The sequence below is a fragment of the Petaurus breviceps genome, unplaced genomic scaffold (genome assembly GCF_028583685.1).
Source record: "Petaurus breviceps papuanus isolate PSGF00001 unplaced genomic scaffold, PetGlider_PUasm1.0 90977, whole genome shotgun sequence".
NCBI lineage: Eukaryota > Metazoa > Chordata > Mammalia > Diprotodontia > Petauridae > Petaurus > Petaurus breviceps.
This window is the reverse complement of record NW_027187391.1, coordinates 959,665-980,854: the sequence shown is the minus strand read 5'-3', so window position 1 is coordinate 980,854 and position 21,190 is coordinate 959,665. Positions and strand designations below refer to the sequence as shown.

Here is a 21,190-nt window from a genome sequence, read left to right as displayed (position 1 = left end):
ATCAAGCTAGACCAACTAATATTTCAATAAGTCAAACTACCCTAGAAGACTCAGACAAACAAGGAGAAATTCATGGGGGGAACTTCTGCAAGTAACCAAGCAGGAATGTTGATCAACTCATTATCTTTATTCCACTCAGCCTTCTAAAGAGTAATGTGACACTTTCCTGGATCCTTCCTTCATTACCAAGGCAATAAATCCTGTGTCCCACAATGGTAATTTTCCAATATCCTCAATGTCTATCATGTCTTCCATGTTTTCCATTGCTCCCTCCATTACCAAGGTCAATGCCCCTCAGTACACACAATGACTCAAAATGAGCCAACTTGGCAGGGCTCAACTGGGTGGAACTCCCTGAAGAATTCCCACCAAGGTAGGGCAGGTGGGGCTGGTTGGCAGGTGTTGGTAATTGCAGTTCAGGATGGTGGCCAAAGGGTGGAGTCTATAGTTCAGGAACAAGAGTGGCTGTTGGTACTTGTAGAGCTTAGGCGGGCAAATGTCCCAGTAGCTGGGGGTCAAAGTTGGGGGAGCCCAAACTAAAGAAAGGGGAAGTAGGCCAGATCTGGAACTAGACACATATGTTTATATATGTGAGCTGGGCAGGTAACGGGGAGCCAACAGAGGTGTGGTCAGCAAGCCAAGTCTTGATCAAATAAGGAAGGAGTGGCAAGGCAGTGGAGTTTAAGATCAATGACAATAGCCAGAAGCATTGGGAAGAAGAACAAATGGCACCAATAGAACTTGGATTAGAAGTGGGGGTACTTAACAGAGTGGACTAGCTGTCTGACTGAGGTGTCCCCTTCTTTCATGTGGGTAATATGTCCTACCCTAAATGGCACTTGTGTCCTGAGGATTTGAGGGCTCTTCCAGGGAGCCTTAATTTTCACTTTTCCTCAACATTTTGACTCTAAAGGAAAGGGGGATCTTCAGAGAAGCTGAAGAGTTCTCCAAGATCCTCAGGAATGACTTGACTCTGTCCTTAAGTTTTCCTATACCCTGATTTGTTCTCTAGGCTAAGAGCTAAATTGGAGAACTTGGAACCCTTAAAAGACCACTTCTTTTTTTTGTCAAATATTAAATTTATTGCAACAGTCTCCTTTGTAGCTTTTAACTTGCTGGGCATTCAACAGCACCACTATTGATGTCATCAATGACATCATGAGGATGTCGGCCATCAATGTTGCAGCCCACAGACTGGGCTGTCCCAAGTTTCTCTTTAATGGTTCCAGAGAGATCTCTTGCCAAGGACTGGTGCCTCATCTGTCAAGCAATGCTGACAATCTCATCAAGACTGATGTTTCCATTGTGTTTAATATTTTTCTGCTTCTTTCTGTCCTGAGGAGGTTTCTTTAGGGCTTTAATGATCAAGACTGAGGCAGAAGGTACAACCTCAGTCTGAGCCTGTCTGTTCTGAATGGTAAGCTTCACTGTGATCCTTAGTCCTTTCTAGTCACTGGTTGCCTTGGCAATGTCATCACCAACCTTTTTGGGAGACAAACCCAAGGGACCAATTTTGGGGACTAGAGCTGATGTGGCACCAACTTCACCACCAGTGCACCTTACAAACACGACTTTAATTTCATTTGGGTCAAACTTGGGCAGCCTGGTGGCGACGAAGGTGGAGACTTGGCCTGGACGCTGTGGGGTGGCTGCTGGTGTCAGATGAACCCGGATTTGGGATGACGGAAAGAAGTTGCACCTTCACCACCACGAGCTGGAAGCCAAAAGACCGGAAGAGGATCGAATATTGCCAGATATAGCTAAAAGACCACTTCTTATACAAATGAATCATATGGAGAGTCTCAGAGTTCAGATTTCTGGATCCAGGGGACACAACTTTATTACTTCAATGATGACTGGCATGGTTATAACCTAGAAGACTAGATCTGAGAGCTTGTTCACACATAGATATATTCAACTTGTTCACATTCCACCGCTAGCATTCCACTAAACACAGGTTCTTATCTTAGCAACAATATCCCCTGGAGAGATAAATGGTACTAGTATCCCAGTAAAATATCTCTTGCATAGACTCTGGTCTGATCATCATAACCCAGAGGAAGCACCAGATTTAAAAGCTATAGGCTAATAGTATCTGACGATCTGCTGGAGGGTCAGGAGATGTTAACGGAGAGCTATGAACAGATATATTGTCTGAAGGTCAGCTAGAATAACATCTTGGAAATGGCATGGTCATGGCTATCAGAAACAAGAGTGCAAGGCAGGCTCCAATGGTCAAAACTGTTGTTGCTGTTCTTCTTTTGTTAAGGTGGCTGGGCAGTACAGTGGATAGAATGCTGGGCCAGGAATCAGGAAGACTGAGTTCAAATTTGGCCTCTAATACTTACTTAGCTGTGTAACCTTAGGTAATTCATTTAAGCTCTCTCTGCCTCAGTTTCCTCAACTGGAAAATGGGGATAATAATATAACTGACCTCACGAAGTTATTGTGTGGATCAAATGAGATAATAATTATAAAGAACTTACTTAGCACAGTGCCTGACACAGAGAAAGTGCTTTATAAATTTTTTTTTCACAAGTGGAAGACAACTAATTTTCAAAAAGAGGTACCCACAAGTTCATCTAAATGGAAAGTAAAAGTCCAAGAACTTTGTAATTATTGAGATAGTGAGGCTTTTTCCTGATTTTCTTATGGTTAGTGAATTTTAGTAAAAGTAAACAAATAACCTATGTTTGGAATACAGCAAACTCTATTTCTCCTGCTTTTACTTAATGCATTATTCAAACACTATATAAGCATACAGTAAGGTATAGCCTACAAAAATAATATCATTTAGACATGAAGATTTGTGCACAGTAAGAGTTGTGTCACATGTTAGAGTGAAAATATATAAAACTATTAACACCATGGATTATCACCACTTTTCACTTGTCTAAAATGCCATTCAAGTATTAATATCAGGTATTCTTTCTTGATAGATACAGTCTTTTTTTCCTTCTTTCTTTAAATACTGGAAATATCTCTTCTCTTTACTATCTTTGATTTACAGTTTTATTTACAGTTTGTAGGATGAATTGAGATGTTTTCAAATTTCAAGTTTCTCAAATGGAGGAAAATTTCCAATCCCTGCCCCTCACACACATAAACTAGTGTTTACTTAGCAATTTCTAATACTTTTTACCATCCCAAAACAGCAGAATAAAATGTTTTCAGTTCTTTTCCTAATGCCCAAATCACCTCTTTCCTGAAAGGAAATTGATTTGGTTCTCATCTCTGGATAGGCTTAAGATTGAAATGTTAGTCTTGTCCCATGCTGCTGAAACTGACAGTGCAGGGTACATTCTTTCCATTATTAGGTATAAACCATCTTCCCTTTCACTCTTCTCATTTCAGTCTGGTATAGCAGTTTGTTGGGCTCAGAATCACAGCCCAGAAGTACTCAGGTTTATTTCATTTGAGGAAGGGAGAGGGGACCAAGTGTTAGATTTCAGGAGATATTAGGAAAAGTTTGATCCATTAAGGATCAGAAGGAATAAAAGCTTGTTTGTGTCCGTTGCTATGTCTGCTTCTCCTGGCATATCTGTCTACTCTTTGCTAGAACCTGCCCTTTGATTCTGGATTTCTCTGCCTGGATGTGTTCCATAGATTCATCAAGACCATGAAACTCATGCTACAGTTGGAAAACACCTTGGTGGTGATCTAATCTGGCCTTGTATGACAGTTGAAAAAACTGAGGCATAGAATAGTGAAATCAATGTCCAAAAGCATTTATTAAACACTATTTTCCAGGCATTTACTGGAGAAACAAAGATAGACAAAAACAGACTGCCCAGCAGGAACATACATTCTAATGGGTGGGAACAACTTGTAAATAGCTAGACAGGTGCAAGCTATATGCAGAAGAGATGGAAGGTAATCTGAGAGAAAGCACTAACAGCTGGGGAAAACCAAGAATGGTGTCCAGAGAAACAGAGATGGAGATGAGGGATGCAGGTCATTTCAGGTATGGGGAGAGGGGGAGACACAAAGATGGGCAATAGAGTATCTGATTTGCTAGACTATAAGAGTGCTTAGAGTGAAGTCAAATATAAAAAGACTAGAAAGGGAGGGAAGGGCCATGTTATGAAGTGCTTTAAATGCCAAACACAGGAATTTATACTGCATTATAGAGATCCTAAAAAGTCAGTAGAAATCACTTGGTGGGGAGAGGGTGGGGAGAAGAGGAGTACACATAGTCAGATCTGTTACAGAAAAGTCACCTTGACAGCAGAGTGGAGAAGGGATTGGAATGGTGAGATGCTTGAGGTGGGGAGACCAGTTAGAAGACAACTGCAATAGTCCAGGCAAAAGCTAATGAAAGCCTTGGATTGTGTTGTACCTATATGGATTTCTAGAAAGGTGTTTTTAAATCAGAAATGACAATATTTGGCAGTGTTTTGGACATCAAAGTTGAGTGAGAATGAGGAGTCAAGAGTTCAAGCCTGAGTAATGAGGTTACAAGGCTAACTGGTAGTAGAATTTAGTTAGACTCAAACTCAGATTTTCAATCCATCCTACCCTAGGGCTCTTTCCATTAGAACATGTTGTCACTTTTGGCATGTGAAAGTCTATCCTCACTCTTCTCTCTTTCTGGAACCTGAGATACTACAGACACAGAGTAATTGAATATAAGAGTTAGGTATGATTTCTGAGCCTTCTTGTCCTGAAAGCTGCCTTCACCCACTGTCTCACAGAAGTCTTCTCAAGCTAGAAAATCCCTCTGTTCATGTAACTTTCCCTTCCTAGAAGTCCTCTCTGCCCTACAGCTTCTTACTCTGATTGGTTTTCCCCCAGGAACTTACATTTTAAGGAGGAGGTCTCCAGGCCATTTGCATTCACTCCTTAATTCCTCTCTAGGACCTAGTCCTAACTCTCAGGCCTTCTTTCTCCACCATACCCCCAAGCAAGTACCCCCTCTGAATCCTTTACAACTTCCCTTAAATTGATGTCTTCCTCTATTAAAATTGTACCTTCTTTGTCTCTCTCTGTCTTTCTGTTCTCTCTCTCTCTCTCTCTCTCTCTCTCTGTCTTTCTGTTCTCTCTCTCTCTCTCTCTCTCTCTCTCTCTCTCTCTCTCTCTGTCTCTCTCTCACTCTCTCTCTCTCTATCTCTGTCTCTCTCTGTCTCTGTGTCTCTCCCTCTCTGTCTCTGTCTCTCTCTCCCCCTCCCCCTCTCTCTCTCCCTCCCCTCCCCTCTCTTTCTCAATTCATATAGTCCTGGTCAACTGGCCTGGCCTTGTACACCCTGTCAGTTCAGGTGACAAATGACAACAGGGAGCCCAGGTGGAATATGCCCTTCAAAGGAAGATGAGATGAATTCTGGAGTAAGGACCCAAAGAAAATTGTGCCTTGAGCTTCAGTAGCTTAAAAGTAATCCTTTGATGAAGCTGTAGCTATCTTCAGACTAACCTCCTTGAAATCTTCAAAGAAAAGTCTGAATATACAGCATGACACATTCAGGCTTTTTCTCAAATAAGAACAAAGGGTGAGGGTGGGCAGGCAGGGAGATGTAGGTGACACTTACTTTAGAGCTACCAGGCCTTTAAATAATACCTTAATAAAAATAGAATCACAGAATGTTAAAGCTGGAAAATATACCTTAGAGAGCATCTTGTCCAACCTTCTCATTTGAGGAAAATGAGAGCCAGAGTAGTGAAGGGGTTTGCACAGAACAAGAGGAAATGGTTCTATCAGAGGGCTTTGGATTTGGAGTCAAAGGACCTGAGTTTGAATCCCAGCTCTACTATATACTATGTGTACTTACCTATGTGAACTTATGCAAGCTGGGCCTCTCTGGGCCTCAGTTTCCTCATCTGTAAAATGAAGGGGTTAGACTAGATGGCTTCTAAGGTCCCTTAGAGCTCTAAAGCTAGGATTTCAAATTTAAATGAGGTATATAAGTAGATATAAGAAAGAATTGCCTCTCAACAACAAATTGCATAAACATTGGGTTCACTTTTACTTAAGACTTATGGACTTGGTGAACTGAACTTGCTTTGCCTTTAAAGATCCTGATATGGTAGAAAGAACTTGGGACTTGAAATCAGGAAACCCACACTCTGGGTCTACTAACAAGAGGGATGTTACTTTGAGCACCTAAGCTATTTGATTTTCATAAGCCACAGTTTCTTCATCCATATAAAGGAGATAATAATACATGTGTTACTTGTCAATGTGAAGTTGTAGGGAAAGTGCTTTGTAAACACTGAAGGGCCATATTGTATTACTATTGAGAAAGGCAAGTAAGTAAATTGGGAAAAACATAATTAGATATAAACTATTAAATAGTAAAATCGTCAAGGATGAAGACCTGCCATTTTGCTTGTGAGCCAAGCCATCATAAACCTAACTGACATCCATAAGTCTGCTTCATGCTAGAGGGAAAAGACAGGCTTCTCCCCTTGTGAACTGTTCCAGTTGCCCTGTATCTAAAATTTCAAGGCCAGAGAAGCCAGTGTTTATATTATCGATCTTGTATAAGCAGCCATTCTGGGAGCCATGGGTCAATCATTCATAGAGTGACCCCCACCCTCAACCTTGATTCCTAGAAGAGCTTGTCTATTACGTTATAAGGCCTGTGGGGACAGGAACCATTTCTTACTGAGCTTTGCATCTCTTCCTAGCGTGCAGTACTGTGCACACAGTAGAGGCTTAAAGAATTGAATTTCTTGAGTGTTTATTATGTCATTTGTAAAACTTACAGACTAGCATCTATGAGGGCAGAGACCATATATTTTTATCTTTCTATCTTCGCCAATGCCTGCTCTAATATTTTGCACATAATAGGTGCTTAGTAAAAATCTGGTGAATTGAATGGAATTGCATTTGTGGTTACTAGAGACACTGTCCTGCAGATATTATGGGATTTAGTGCCTGTCTTAGAAGTCATCTAGTCCAACCTCCTTATTTTACAGGTGAGGAAGTAGAAACCCCCAAAAGTTGTGTTCTTGTAGATGAAGAATTCAGAGATTCTTCAATCCCATCTTGTTAGTATTCCACAGTATACTCTCTACTCCTGCTGGCACTGTTTTAGTTCAGACCTTCTAAAGTTCTTTCCTTGTTACCCCATGCTTCAATTTCACCATTGCTGCCATATTGACAAAGGTTGTCTTTCTGCCTGCAATACTGAAAGTTGACTGATGCTCCATTGGGGATCCTGTTTTCAGAAGCAGGCCTAAATCTTCATTTTGTATCTACTACATTCTTCTCTGCTTTTTGATTAGAAAAACAACCCACATTCCTAACTTAGCAAGAGTACTATGCTTGTGCTAAATAAACCTCCTGGGATACCACAGCTCCTTCTGAGACAGCTTCTGACTCAGACTTAGGTGCTAAATAGAGAGCAGTGTGGAAACAAGATCACAAATACTGATATGACCTCAGACCTCCTATTTTCTTGAGTTTCACAGAAGGAGCAGAATGAGCTATCACCTTAAATTTTCTTCAAAAACCTGTCCTTTCCCCAAAGGACCAATATGTAAAGTGGTCCACCCCCTCTTCCTCAGGCTGAAAGGCCTCTGAAATGCTATGAAGTTTTTGCTCCTAAGAAATAACTAAAACCTCTCATGTGCACTTAGACTTATCTAAATTAAGATTTGCCACAGAGTTCAAGCATCTATTTAAAGTCCAAAAACAAATTATAAATATCTTCACTGCCAATGTTCACTGGCTGCAATTCGTCTTCTTGCTCTCAGTGCTGTGCCCGGCTGGCACTCTTAATGCTGACACAGCAATACTGAATTTCTGCAGGACATAAAAGTGAGGAAGGAAGGACTGCAATGGGGGAGCTGAGCAATGAAGTAAGTAACAAGGTCCCCTTGGTTCTTTGTAAACTACTAAATCACAATTATTCCAGTTAATTTGCATCAGGAGAGAAATGTTAGGCCTGTGCCAGAGGAAGATTATTTAGACCACTGTGCAAGGAATGGTTTGGAGAGAATGGAAGCAGGAAGACCAGTTAGAAGCCTAACATCACAGTCCGAGTGAGACTTGATCAGCCAACAAGCATTTATTAAGTGCGTACTATGTGCTAGACACCAAGAACACAAAGAAAAGGCAAAAAGTCAATGCCTTCACAACCATTTTCAGAATTTTCAATGTGTTAGTTGATTTTCTGATTTTCTTTCCTCTTTTTTTTTCATTAAAAATGTTATTTGTTAAATGAGATGGCTCTCTGGGCAGGGAGAGGGAAAGGAATATCAGGGGAAAATATTGGTGATGAAAAACAAAGGTAGTTTATATTCTTTTGGGGGGGGGGGAAGTAAGATGTGATGAAGGGTCCAAACTAGAATGGTGGTAGTAGGAGTGGGGAGAGATATATGTATGTGACACTAGCTGGGTAGAGTTTAAGTACCTCTGAATCCATCCCTAACAAAATAAATGAATTGAGGAAGAGCATGTGAAAGCCACCTCAGTTCAAGGATCCATGGCACAAATCAGGAAAGGAAATTAGTGTGAAAACAGGACGAGGGAGCTTTTTTGAAAAGTACAGACTCAAGTGCTGGTGTTCTGGGCTCAGGCAACATGACTGCCAATCAAAATAAATCCTACCTGAGATAAATGTTGACCATTCCCACTGAATTTAGTCAAAGCTGTTCATTTTGATTGAAGGCTTACAGTTTGGCCTCATTTCCTTGGTATGCCTGCCTTCAATTCATCTGACAGCATCCCTGTCCCAGGGACAGGGCAAACTTAGTCACTTGCCCTATGGCTTTTTCTCCAAATTTTGAACAGCTGGAACCTCAGACATTGTAAGTGTTAGTAGTTTGTAAAACAAAGTTTGGCTTGGGGCGTGTGTGTGCACGTGTGTGTGTCTGTGTGTGTGTGTGTGTGTGTGTGTGTGTGTGTGTGTGTAAAAAGTAACCTTCTCATCCAGGCTGATCTTTAACCAAAAAGTGAGAACAGAAATGCCTCACTCACAGCAGAAGGGTTGGGATTTTTTTTTAATGAGCTGGTAACTCCTTAAATTCTACAGGAAATGAGCCTATCCAGTTCAAACAAACAGTGCTTTTGGCAGAGCACCCAGTGGAGGGCACATGCTGTACTGTGTTCTTGGATCTCACCAGGTAGCACAGTTCTGTGTTATGAGTAGTTAAGTCAATTAATGAAAAACACCAAGGAAGCGATTTCATGGAATCTTAGACTTGGAAATGACCTGAAAAAAAAATTACCTGGTTCATTCTCTTGCCTTCAGGCTGGCCCCACACATAGATCATCCCAGAAAAATGCCAATCCACCCTTTTTGGAAAGAAGATTCCACAATGTCCCTTGGTGACACATTCTAATGCTTAACAATTCATACTACTCAGATTTTTATACCTAACCTACATTTGGCATGCTCTGCTCTTTGGTGTCTTTCTTCTTTAAAACTACACTGAGAAATACCATAGGGAAGTAGGGGAAAAAATGTTGAATTTGGAATCCGAAGGCCTAGATCTGACTCTTGCTTGTTTTATTCTATCTGTGTGACATTGCCCCCACCCTATGACCTTTCTTGACTTCAGTTTCTTCCACATAAAATCAGGAGGTTGTACTTAATTACCTCTGAGTCAGGGGGATTTAACCTGGCTCCCCAAAGTATCCAGGGACAGGTGTCAGGGGGACTATGAATTTAGATGGAAAAATTCTATCTTTATTCCCACCAACCTCAAACTGAAATTTAGCATTTCCTTCAATTTTTAATTTTTTTAAAAATTGTATTATTCTATAAATGGGTTCATAGGCTTTACCAAACTAAAAGGGTCCAGGACATACAAAAAGGTTAACATTTCCTGGTCTGAGGTTTCTTTAAGCTTTAGATCCTATTAGAGATTAAGAACAGCTGGTTACCATCTTATACAACAGAGCTCTTCCTATGTTTGAAGACTGCAGCAAATTCAGCCAATTTTATTTTTTGATCCCTGGGATACAGGTCAGCAAGGTTTATAATTTTGGATAAATGTAGTCTATTTTTAAAAACTTCCATAAGATTTTCTCCTGTGGCATATCAATTCCCCAACCTTCCAATCTGTATGTTACTCAACCCCTCTTCCTAATTATTTTTTTTTCTTAAGTGCAAAGTCAGAAGTTGTAAAGGAAACCATTAATCATCTTTTTGGAGTACCTGTTGGAACCTATAGAAGTCTTCAACCTTAAGCACTCCACAAATGCATCAAAACAGTAGTTACATGTTACAATTTGGGAAAATCATGGGTGTTTTTCATTCGTCTTATTTTTCTGGTATAAGTAGCTGATCTATCACTTTCACTGCTTTGGATGGGTTTGGGGGGACAGATTCTGTCAGCCATCTTAGGATCAACCTACCTAAGTGAAGAAAGGCTCATCCTCAGAAGGTCGGTGATGGGGGAAGGAATTTAATTATAATGATAACCCAGGAAAAAGACAAAATTCCTTATACATAGATCATTCTCAGGATTTCATGTCTTTCCTTACCACATATCTTTGTGAGGTAGATAGATAGATAACTCCATTTTACAGGTAAGGAAACAGAGGTTTTGATATTCTAAATGGCTTGCTCAGGATCATACAGTTAGTAAGTATCAAACCTGAGACCTCCAGCCTCCAAATTCTGCATAATTCTCCCTGAACCATTCTGCCTCATTACACTGCAAATTTAAATAGTAACTCAAAATAACTATCAAAGAATTACATGGAGGGCAACATAATACAAGTATAAAGAGCACTGGTTCTTGAGTCAGAGGGCCAAATCTGAACTCTGATGCTTACTATCTATGTGACACTGGGGAAGTTACAATCTCTCTGGACCTCAGTTTCGTCATTTGTATAATGAGAGTTTTGAACTGGATAGCCCTTCCAGCTTCAGATCAATGACTCTGTGACAGTATCTGATCAATTTCCAAATAAGTTATAGGAACAATAATTGCTATAAAGGGGGCGCTTCAAGTTGAGGAGAAGTCAGGAAAAGCACGGAGGAAGAAATGTTATTAGAACCAGATCTTGAAAAATGATTGAAAGGCAGCTTGATGGCACAGTAGATTAGAATGCTGGACCTAGAGTCAGGAAGACTTGAGGTCAAATCCAGTCTCAAATATTTATTAGCTGTGGGATCCTGTGCAAGTCACTTAACATCTATTTGTGCCAGTTTCCTCAATTGTAAAATGCACTGACCTCTCAAGGCTATTGGGAGGATCAAATGAGATTATAGTTGTAAAATACTTAGCACAATGCCTGCCATGTTGGAGGAGCTATATAAATACTGATTTCCCTTCTCTACTCCTTAAGAAGAATAGTGCTCCTTTATCCTTCTACAATGCCTTACATTTCTGAAAGAGTTCACATACATTTTCTTTTTTCATCTTCACAAGTCAGGGAAATAAACAGGTCAGATATAATGAGCCCTATTTTACAAATAAGAAAACCAAGGCTCAGCAGCCTTACCCAAAGTAGACAAGTGGGGGATAGGAAGACACAGGAACCCAATTTAACCAACTCCTAATCCAGTGTACTTTGGACATGCAGATAGAAGGGGAAAGGGTATTCTAAGCAGGTAGAGCAGTGTGCACAAAAATAAAGAGGTGAGAGGAAAAGGCTTGTTTCAAAGATATTGAAGAAGCTGGTTTGGCCAGAAGAGAGAAGAGGATTTGTATAGGGGAGCAATGACTGGATAGAGTCCAGTTCAAGAGCCTTGAATTACAGGTTAAGAAATTTGACCTTGACTTCAAAAGCAATAGGAAGCCAGAAATTTTCAAATAGGAGGTCTTAATCAAAGTCATATTTTATGATAATTAGTCAAGTAATTTCAACCTGTTCTCCTATTCAACTTATTCAGATGTATGTGATTCTTCATGACCCCCGTCTGGGGTCTTGGCAAAATATTGGAGTGGTTTGCCATTTCCTCCTCCAGTTAATTTTACAGAAGAGGAAACTTTGAGGTCAACAGGATTAAGGGCTCACACAACTAGGAACTGTCTGAGGCCAGATTCGAACTCAGGAAGATGAGTCTTCTTGACTCTAGGCCTTGTGCTCTGCACTGTACCCAGGTGCCCTCCTATTCAACTATGCCACTGAATAATATGATTATGTATAAAGATTATATTGCATCTCTTTTATAAATTTGATTTCCCTTATTGAATTCTTAACTGAGAAACATTCTTTTTCTTTGCTCCTTCTACAAGTCAGGTTAGTCACACAGCTCTCAGTCATGCATAATGCATAGCACCAGAAATCTGTGGGTTCAACTCAGTTCCCCTTAGTTGCTAGCATCCCCTTGAAATTACTTTGCACATATTTGGTATATATTCACATATATGTATATATATATACACACACTCATATATATATAAATATATTTATACTCATACACATATATAGTTTGTTGCTTTCTAAATCTAACACTCCTACATAACATAGATATTTGATCTATAATGCAGTGCATATCTATCTTTCCCTGACCTATTTCCCAAGAAGCTTATTGGACTAGAATTATATTTATATATACATTTTAAATACTGGTTTTCTAGGGGTACAATATTTAGGAAGGCCAGGGCTACTGCCACTTCCTACAATGTCTTTTAACTCTGTCACTATTTATGTGACATTAAGGAAGTCCCTTCTTAGCCTCTTTGGTCTGATTTTCTTCATAAAATTAGGAAATTGGATCAGATCAGGCAGATAGGCAACCAAATAACAACAGCAACAACAACAATTTTTTTTTTGTCATTGATCCTTTTGAAATGTGGTGAAGTCAATTGACCTCTTCTCAAAACAGTGTTTTCTTATGGGAATGCTAAATTTCAATTCAAAATTGGTGAAAATAAATGTTTTTTTTTGCCTTCTAACTTTACAGACACTTCAGGTTCTGCAGACCACAGATTAAGAACCCCAGAATTATATATTTTTTAATATCCCTTCTAGTTCACACATTCTGTGATTTCATATAATGATGGGAAAATGGCCTGCAAATATCCCCAAATCTTTTTGTCTTTCTGCTTCCCTTGCTTTTTTACTATTTAAAGACTGTTTTCCTATTTTCCTTTGTGTCATTTGAAAGTGATGTCTCATTTCCTGCTTTCCTTTTTCTGACATTCCTCTGGTGTATGCTCTTTGTACTAATATGAACTTCCAGGAAGGCCTAGACCTCTAATCCAGACTTAATCAGAACCAAGCACACCTGCTTTAGTAAGGGTCAACTCTCTGATTTAGGATGTCCTCCCTCCATTTCAACCTCATAAAATCTCAAGCTTCTGTCGGACCTCAGCCCAAGTAACATCTCCTACATCAGACCTTTCCTTATTTCCCCTAGTTGCTAGCACCCCCCTGAAATTAATCTGAACATATTCAGTATGTAGTCACATATAAGTAGGATATATATATGCATATATATGTATATATAATGTGTGTGTGTTTATGTGTATATACACATATATATTTTACATACACACATATGTAGTTTGTTGCTTTCTAAATCTAACACTCTCTCCTACATTACATAGATAGATGTTTGATCTATACTGTAGTACATGCCTATCTTTCCCTGACCTATTCTTCAAGAAGCTTATTGGGCTAGAATTATATTTATGTACACATTTCAAATATTGGTGTTCTAGGGGTACAATATTTAGGAAGGCCAGGGCTGCTGCCACTTCCTACTTTGTCTTTTAAGGGAGGGTGTGTAAGGGTTATGGGATTTAAAGATCTCCCATGCCCCATGGACGTGCTGACATAGCAGAGCAAGAGAAAGTGAAAAGCCGAGCTAACGGTCCTGCAGTTGGCAGTTGGCGGCAGTTGCCTTTTTTTTTTTTTGAGTTAGGACTCCTGCTGAGGACTGCCAGGGGCCGGAGCTGCTGGGAGCGCTCTTCCAGGACGCTGGGTGGTTGCTGTGAGTGGGGAGAGGAGGACCTTTGCCTGAGGTAGCCTGTTCTGTTTTAAAGGCTTGAAAATGTGGGTGCTTTCTACTTTATCTACCTGTGCCGATATCATAACTACTCTGATGGCTTTCACTTTCTGGTTTTGGGACTCAGTCTTTTGGTATCTTAATAAATTTTCTAGTTTATTTCCCCAAATGGCAAACCTGATGTATTTTGTGATGGATAATTATATCAGCATATTTGTAATCTCTATAGGCATTGTGAATATGGCATTGCTGATACAGGGTAATACTTAGCTTCCTATTTCAGGTTAGTTCCCTCTCACCAAAGCTGATTACACAAAAGGCTATCACAAATAGCTAGTATACTTCTTTTCTTTTTTTTTTTTTTTATTAAATTTTACTTCATTTTCAAAAATCAGTCTTATATCCCTCTTCTTCTCCCCCACTCTTCATTAAGAAAACAGAAAAAACAAACCCCCCATCACAAACATGAATAGTCAAGCAAAACAAAATTTCTCATTGACCAAGTCTAAAAAGAAATATCCCTCAGTCATATACTGAATCCATCACCCCTCTGTCAGAAGATGGGCAATACATTTCATCATGTTTTTAAAATATTTTGCTTTAATCAGCCAAGATATACCTTCTCATCCTCCCATACCAATCCATCCTACCCCAAGAACACACACACAAAAAAAACCCAAGACTGATTAAAAACATATATAATCAATCACAATAAATTTCTACCTTGGCCATGTCCTAAAAAAATGTTCACCTCATTCTGTATTTTGGTACTTCACTTTTCTGTCAAGAGATTGGTAGCATATTTTATCATCAGTCCTCTGGAATCCTGATTGGTCATTATGCTAATAAGAATTCAATGTAATAGTGTTCCATCACATTTACATACCATACCTTGTTCATTCATTACCTTATTTATGGGCACCCACTCAGATTTCCATTCTTTGCCTTCTATAAAGAGCTATAAACATTTTTGTACATCTTTAGAATTTGTTTTGCTTAGGACTAATCCAATCTGCCCTCCCCCTAAATCACCCTTTTCCCTTCTCCCCTTTCTCTCCCATTTCCCAATTGAATGAAAGGTACTTCTGTACCCAGCTCTGTGTGTATGTTCCTCCTCTTCCTTTTTATCAGTTCAGATGAGAATGAAGTTCAAGTGTCAACCACTCCCCCACACTCCCTCCTCCTTGTTTGTGTAGATTTCTCTTGCATACCCTGATTATGTGAGATAATTTTTCCTAACCTTCATTTCCCTTACCCCAACCCCTGATATATCATTCTTCCCTTCTCTTTCCATTCTATTCTTAAGATCGTCAAGCTATTATATAACTACTCTCAGGCTTTGTCTAATTGTACTCCCTCTATGAATCCAGATGATCGTCAGGAGCAGAGAGGACACATGTATCATCTCCCCAACCTTGTTTAGTCTTTTAACATGGTTCACTCATGTTTACCTTTTTATGTTTCTCTTCATTCTTGCATTTGAACTTCAAAGTTTCTCCCCAGCTTTAGTCTTTTTATCAGTAGTTGTTAGAAGTGTTATATTTCACAAACGTCCATTTTTTCCCCGTGCAGCATTATACTCGGTTTTTCTGGGTAAGCTATTCTTGGCTATAAAAAGTAAGGAGGGAGGGAGTGATCTGACCAAGATGAGTTTGCCCTTAGTAGTCACTAGGGGCGCAAGTACTAGAAGTCAAGCGCTATGTTGGAGGTTGAGATGGGGGTACTTTCCCTTCATGTCTTCATCTCTAAGAAATCCTTGCAAGCACCCAAAATGTTTGTGATTCACTTCCCTAAATCCATCTCTCCAGAACTCCTTCTCCAAAGCATAGCCTCCAAAAATCAGAAGTAAGACCTATGGATGCAGGGTCATGAGTTCATAAGATTTTCAGTCAATCGGCCATTGTCTTGTTACAATGTACAGCACACAGTGCCCTAGGGCTATCTTTGAGGCGATAGGGGTAACCCCCCTCAAGAATAGCCCTGAATAGCGTATTACATTTGTAAATGTAGATATTACTTTACCTGATAGAATATAAGATCCTTCAGATCTTATAAATAGATTCAGAATCTATTTAATTTTTTTCTCTTTAGCCCCAGAACCCAGCTAAAATCCTTTATATAGTCAGTTCTTAATAAATGTGCGTTTTTTTGACAAATGTTTTTGTTGTTGTTTATCCTTCATTTTCAAAGAGGACCAATGACCAATAATGGGGGGATGTCTTGACTTGTCCATGAATTGGATTTAGTTGTACAGATTCGTCAGCTTCCCTCTCTCTTCCAGAGTCATCAAAGTGCAATAGCAAGAAAAAAGTCAGAATGATTGGTGATGGCCCAGGATGGAGTGGATAACTGCAGCATATTTGATGTCTGTCCAAACTCCAAGCCCTTGATGGCTTTTGGAACCAATTGTTCTCATCCACCTATTCTGCCCAGGAAAGTCATGCTTAAGGTAGACATGCCTCTAATTCACCAAAAGGTATGAGGTCTGTTAATTTTTCTCAACCTGGTTTAGCCCATCTGCCAACACGATTTCACTGGGCTGTGGCCTCTGTGCATTGGAGCCACAGTCAAGAATTGGATGACCAGTTGGATAACAAAGGTGGATGAGCAGCCCTGTAAAGGGATCAGCAAACCCTCACACCAGAGGTGCTGGTCCTCTCTTAACACCCCACACACCCCTTTAAATAAATACATCCATAAATGAAGTGAAAGGTTATCTCTCTCTTTCTCTCTGGCTCCAAAGACATTCTGCCTTAGTACACTTCCCTAAAATTCATCTCTTGCTTTTTTGCGTCTATCACTCACCTGATCCTTCTAGATTGTGGTTTCCTTCAGGACTACAACTCTGGTACCTGCCAGACCTTCTGGTACTTTCTGCTCCCTATCCCATTGTCATTCTTTCAGAACTGGAATTGCTCTCTATCAATGCCATTTCCATTTATTTCATTTCATGGTCTGGGAGTGTACATTTCCTCTTACTTTGTCCCTCCATCTTCATTCATGGAGGTGGTATTATCTTCTACCTTTAATATTATTTTCTTGAGCAACCACTATTCTTTTGACACTAGGGAATGGTGAAGAGGAAGGGAGGTGACTTAAAAAAAAAAAGAGCAAAGACAAATAGTTTTAAAAGAAAGTAATAGGTCCGGAAGTGAAGAAAGGAAAATCTGAGGTGTTTGTCCGCACCAATTATGCATTGGAAGGCATTTATCCTCTTTGGACCTCTGCTTCCTTGATTTCTCCTCTAAATCTGTGACTTCACACTCTATATGATCCCATGTATACACATACAGGTGTGTGTGAAGAGAGCACCATACCTACTGACCAACTTAAACAAGGCATTTTTCCTTACTTTCAAAGCCCCAGTTGACTTTTTTCCTCTCTTGAAATGAATAGTTTTATGATGTTCAACTGTTCTGTCCCCCACTGAATCTGTTTCAAAGCAATCAGTACTTTCATTTCTCAAACTATTTGCCAAATTGAAATCACTTTGGTGTCTGACACATCGTTTTTCATGAAGTTTGGAAATGAGATGTAGCGAGAGGATCCTAAGCTCCGAGTTATAGAAGGTTCACAGCTCCAGAGGGAGTGAAGAGAAGCCAACTCCCCTTCCCCCGAAAGGGGAAAGGCTTGCAGACACCTACATATTTTTTGAAAGCTGTATTTTGAGTGCTTTTCTATTTAAAATAAAAGCAGCTCAAAAAAAAATTGGTCGGCTACACTGCAACCCCTCCATCTCAGTGGCCTAGATTTTACCTTTAGTTTTTAGTCTCAGACCTTTTGCCCAACCATCCACCCCTCCTCCTACTTCCATGCCCCTGGAATTCTGATTAATAGGACTTCATGTTGATCCTCACAACATTTATCTTACCTTATAACTAGTATTCTTTTTAGCAAAAAGGACCAGCTAGAAGGCTATCCATGATTCCACAAAATGATCAGAAGAATGGCCAAAGACTTCTGTATTTGTTTTAATTATAGTCTAGGTCAAATGCACATGAAAGGCTTATTTAAAAGTCAATAAAGCAACAGAATTCAAAGATAAGAGAGAGATGAGCCAAGGAGTCCTGGGTCAACCTGACAGTCAGACAAGATCTGGGTTCAAATTCTGCCTCTAACAAGTACTGGCTCTGTGACCCGGGAAAGTCACTTAACCTTTCAGTGTTCTAGATGATTCTTTCTTTTTTTTCGGGGTGGGGCAAACAGGGGTTTTTCCTGACTTCAGCATCAATGTTCTATCCACCTAGCTGCCCCTCTAGGTGATTCTGTAAGACTTTAAATCACAGAATATGTACTTATAGATATGTGGGAAGGCAGTCTCCTTACTAGAAATTCCCAACCCTGGTTAAATCATAGGTTCCTATACCCTCAACAAGTGATGAGGTTAAACCAGATGATTTTTTAGTTCTTTTTAGTTCCATAACCCATGATCTGCTGAGTGATGAGAGTCCATACTTCAATAACCTAAAGGATACATGATATACCAGAATTGGCAATAACCATTTATATAGCACCTAATATGTGCCAGGCCCTGTGCCAAGTGCTGTACAAATATTATTTCATTTATTTCTCCCAATAACCCTGGGAGGTATGTACTATTGTTATCTCTATCTCACAGTGAGGAAACTGAGACAAACAGAGTTTAAGTGACTTGCTCAGCATCACTCAGGTAGTCACACTGAGACTGGATTTGAACTGAGACCTTCTTGACTCCAGGCCTAGCTTCCCTGGGGTTTATGGGTAGGTTTTTTAGGTTGTTTTTTTTTTAAAGGTCCATCACTCCTAACTTGCCCATGAATTTCTAATATTTCCATTACAGGCAGAGTACAAAAATGGTTTGGTTTTAATATGTATCATGGGGCAGACTAGTGGTTAACAAAAAATAGGGCTCAGCTTTATCTCACAGATCACAGTTCTAACAATTAGGTCTTTTGCCTATTCCTAGACTATAGTTTCAAATCTCAGAAATTTATTCAAATCCTTACCAAGTTAATCCTCTGTCAGGCTCAAAATGTTTGCCTTCTGCAGGGCTGTAATTAGAATTCCCAATAATTTGGAAATTGAGAAAAAACTACATCAGTTCAATTTCAGGAAACTTCTCACTCTGTCTCAAAGGCTATCCTGTTTATTTGCTTATTAAATGAGAAAGTTGCTCTTAATTCATGATCTCCCCTGAGATAGCTGGAAATACCCTTGGGTGCTATGAGCCAGAATTGGGAATCCCTTCTAAATCTTCTTTCCCATTCTTGTTTTCAATTTGCCCAACTGAAGCAAAAAGCAAACAGACAAAAAGAAAAAAAAAAAACAAATTGAAGCCCTGACCCTCTTTCCTTTCAGTGTGCAGGTTGAAGGATTGAATTTGTGAACTATATGCATTCAGATGAGCAGAAGCTGAAGCTTTTTATATTTTATTTATGAACACATGGGCTTTTGAGAATGCTAATGTTGTGAGAAACAGGATAGCATTTGGGAAGATATGGGGCCTGAATGAAGATTCTTAAGAACTAGTTTGTCCCTGGAAATATAAGCTCCCCTGTTTGAGAGGCCAACTGTTGTGGGAGGAAGAGAAGGAGGGCAGGAGTGTGAAGAAATCTGTTGGTATTTAGAAAAGGAAAAGTAAAAATTTGAAAAAGTCAGTGATGATAAAGGCAGGAAAGTAGTTTCAGCTGAGGGTACCATGTGCTGAGAGGAGAGATACTCCTGGAATTCCTATGGGCAGAATATAAAGATACTGCTGACTAAGCGCTTGGATAGATATTAGGAAATTTAATTTAATTCAATTAGAATGTATTGAGTGTTAACTACTATATGCAAGCCACTGAGCTACACACAGGGCAATTCAAAATAAAAAATGAAATAGTACCTGCCCTCAAGAAGAAAATATTATAGATAGATAGATAGATAGATAGATAGATAGATAGATAGATAGATAGATAGATAGAAGTGTGCATATTCAGATGTTTTCATTCACGTCTGACTCTTCTTGACCCCATTTGGGGTTTTCTTGGTAAAGATAATGGAATAATTTGCCATTTCCTTCTCTAGCTTATTTTACAGATGAGAAAACTGAGGCCAATAAGGTTAAGTGACATCCAGGGTCACACAGCTTATAAGGGTCTTAGGCCAGATTTGAACTTAGAAAGATGAGTCTTCCTGGTCTTCTTGACTACAGACTCCTGTGCTCTTTCCACAGAGACACCTAGCTGTGTGTATACAAATATGCACATGTGTGTACATATACATACATATACATATGTGTGTATTGTGAGTGTATACATGCATACATACATACATACACTGAGGGAATGAAGTTGACAACTTGGGGGGGGAAGGGGGAATTTAGGAAACATTTTATATGTAGGAGAAGTCACCTGAGCAGTGCTGTGAAGTTAGCTAAAGATTTTAAGAGGTCAAAGTGCAGAGATAGAGTGTTCCAGGCACAGAGGACAGCTGTTGTGAAAAGTATGGGCAGAAGACAGAATATTGAGGAGGAGGAACAACAACCATGCCTGTTATAGTTAAAGTAGAGGGTATGATAGGGAATTATATTAAATAAGTCTGAAAAGGGAAACTGGAATCAGGTTGTCAACAGCTTTGAATGACGAACAGAAGAATTTCTATTTTGTATCCCGGAGGTAATAGGGAACCACCGAAGCTCCTTGAGTCTGCAGTTATATTATACTATCAGACTTCTACTTTAGGAACATCAGTTTGGCAGCAGAATGGAAAATGGCTTCAAGGTCTGAAAATGGTTTCATCTAAAACACCCCCTTCCATGGTGACCAAGAGGTCTAAAGTCTTACCCTTGGACTGATGGTATTAATAGTTTGAATCATAGGGTGGAGCCAAGATGGCAGCATAGAAGCAGGAAAACTGTAAGCTTCTCCCATAACTACCTCAAATACCTATAAAATATGCCTCTAAACAAATTTTAGGGCTACAGAACCCACAAAGTGACAGAGAGAAACAAACCTCCCACTGAAGGCATCCTGGCAGGCAGAAAGGAAGGGTTCATCATAGCGTTCTGGGAGCCAAGCACAGTCCTCCATGAGCCCGTGCTTTTAGACTCAGGGCTGCCCTGACCAGTTGTGGCTGGAGGGACATTGGGAGAGTGGATCACCAGAAGTTGTGGCAGTTTCCAGAATTATCAACCCATAAATGCCAAAGACAAAGTAAAAGGTCAGTGTGGACTTGGGAACAGGGGGTCCTAGAGTGTGGTCCAGTCTCTGTCCCCTGAGGGAGAAGTGGCTAAGGCGCGTCAGCCATGTAGCCACCACCGCTTGGCTGCTTCAGATCTCCTGGCCTGCAGATTATAGGAGAACCAAGCAACAATTCTGAGG

General features: G+C 39.8%; 1 pseudogene; it reads right to left on the bottom strand.

Annotated features, from left to right (window-relative positions):
* Positions 1-1,055: 1,055 nt before the first annotated feature.
* LOC138153150 (large ribosomal subunit protein uL11 pseudogene) lies at positions 1,056-20,899 on the bottom strand (annotated as a pseudogene).
* Positions 20,900-21,190: the final 291 nt, after the last annotated feature.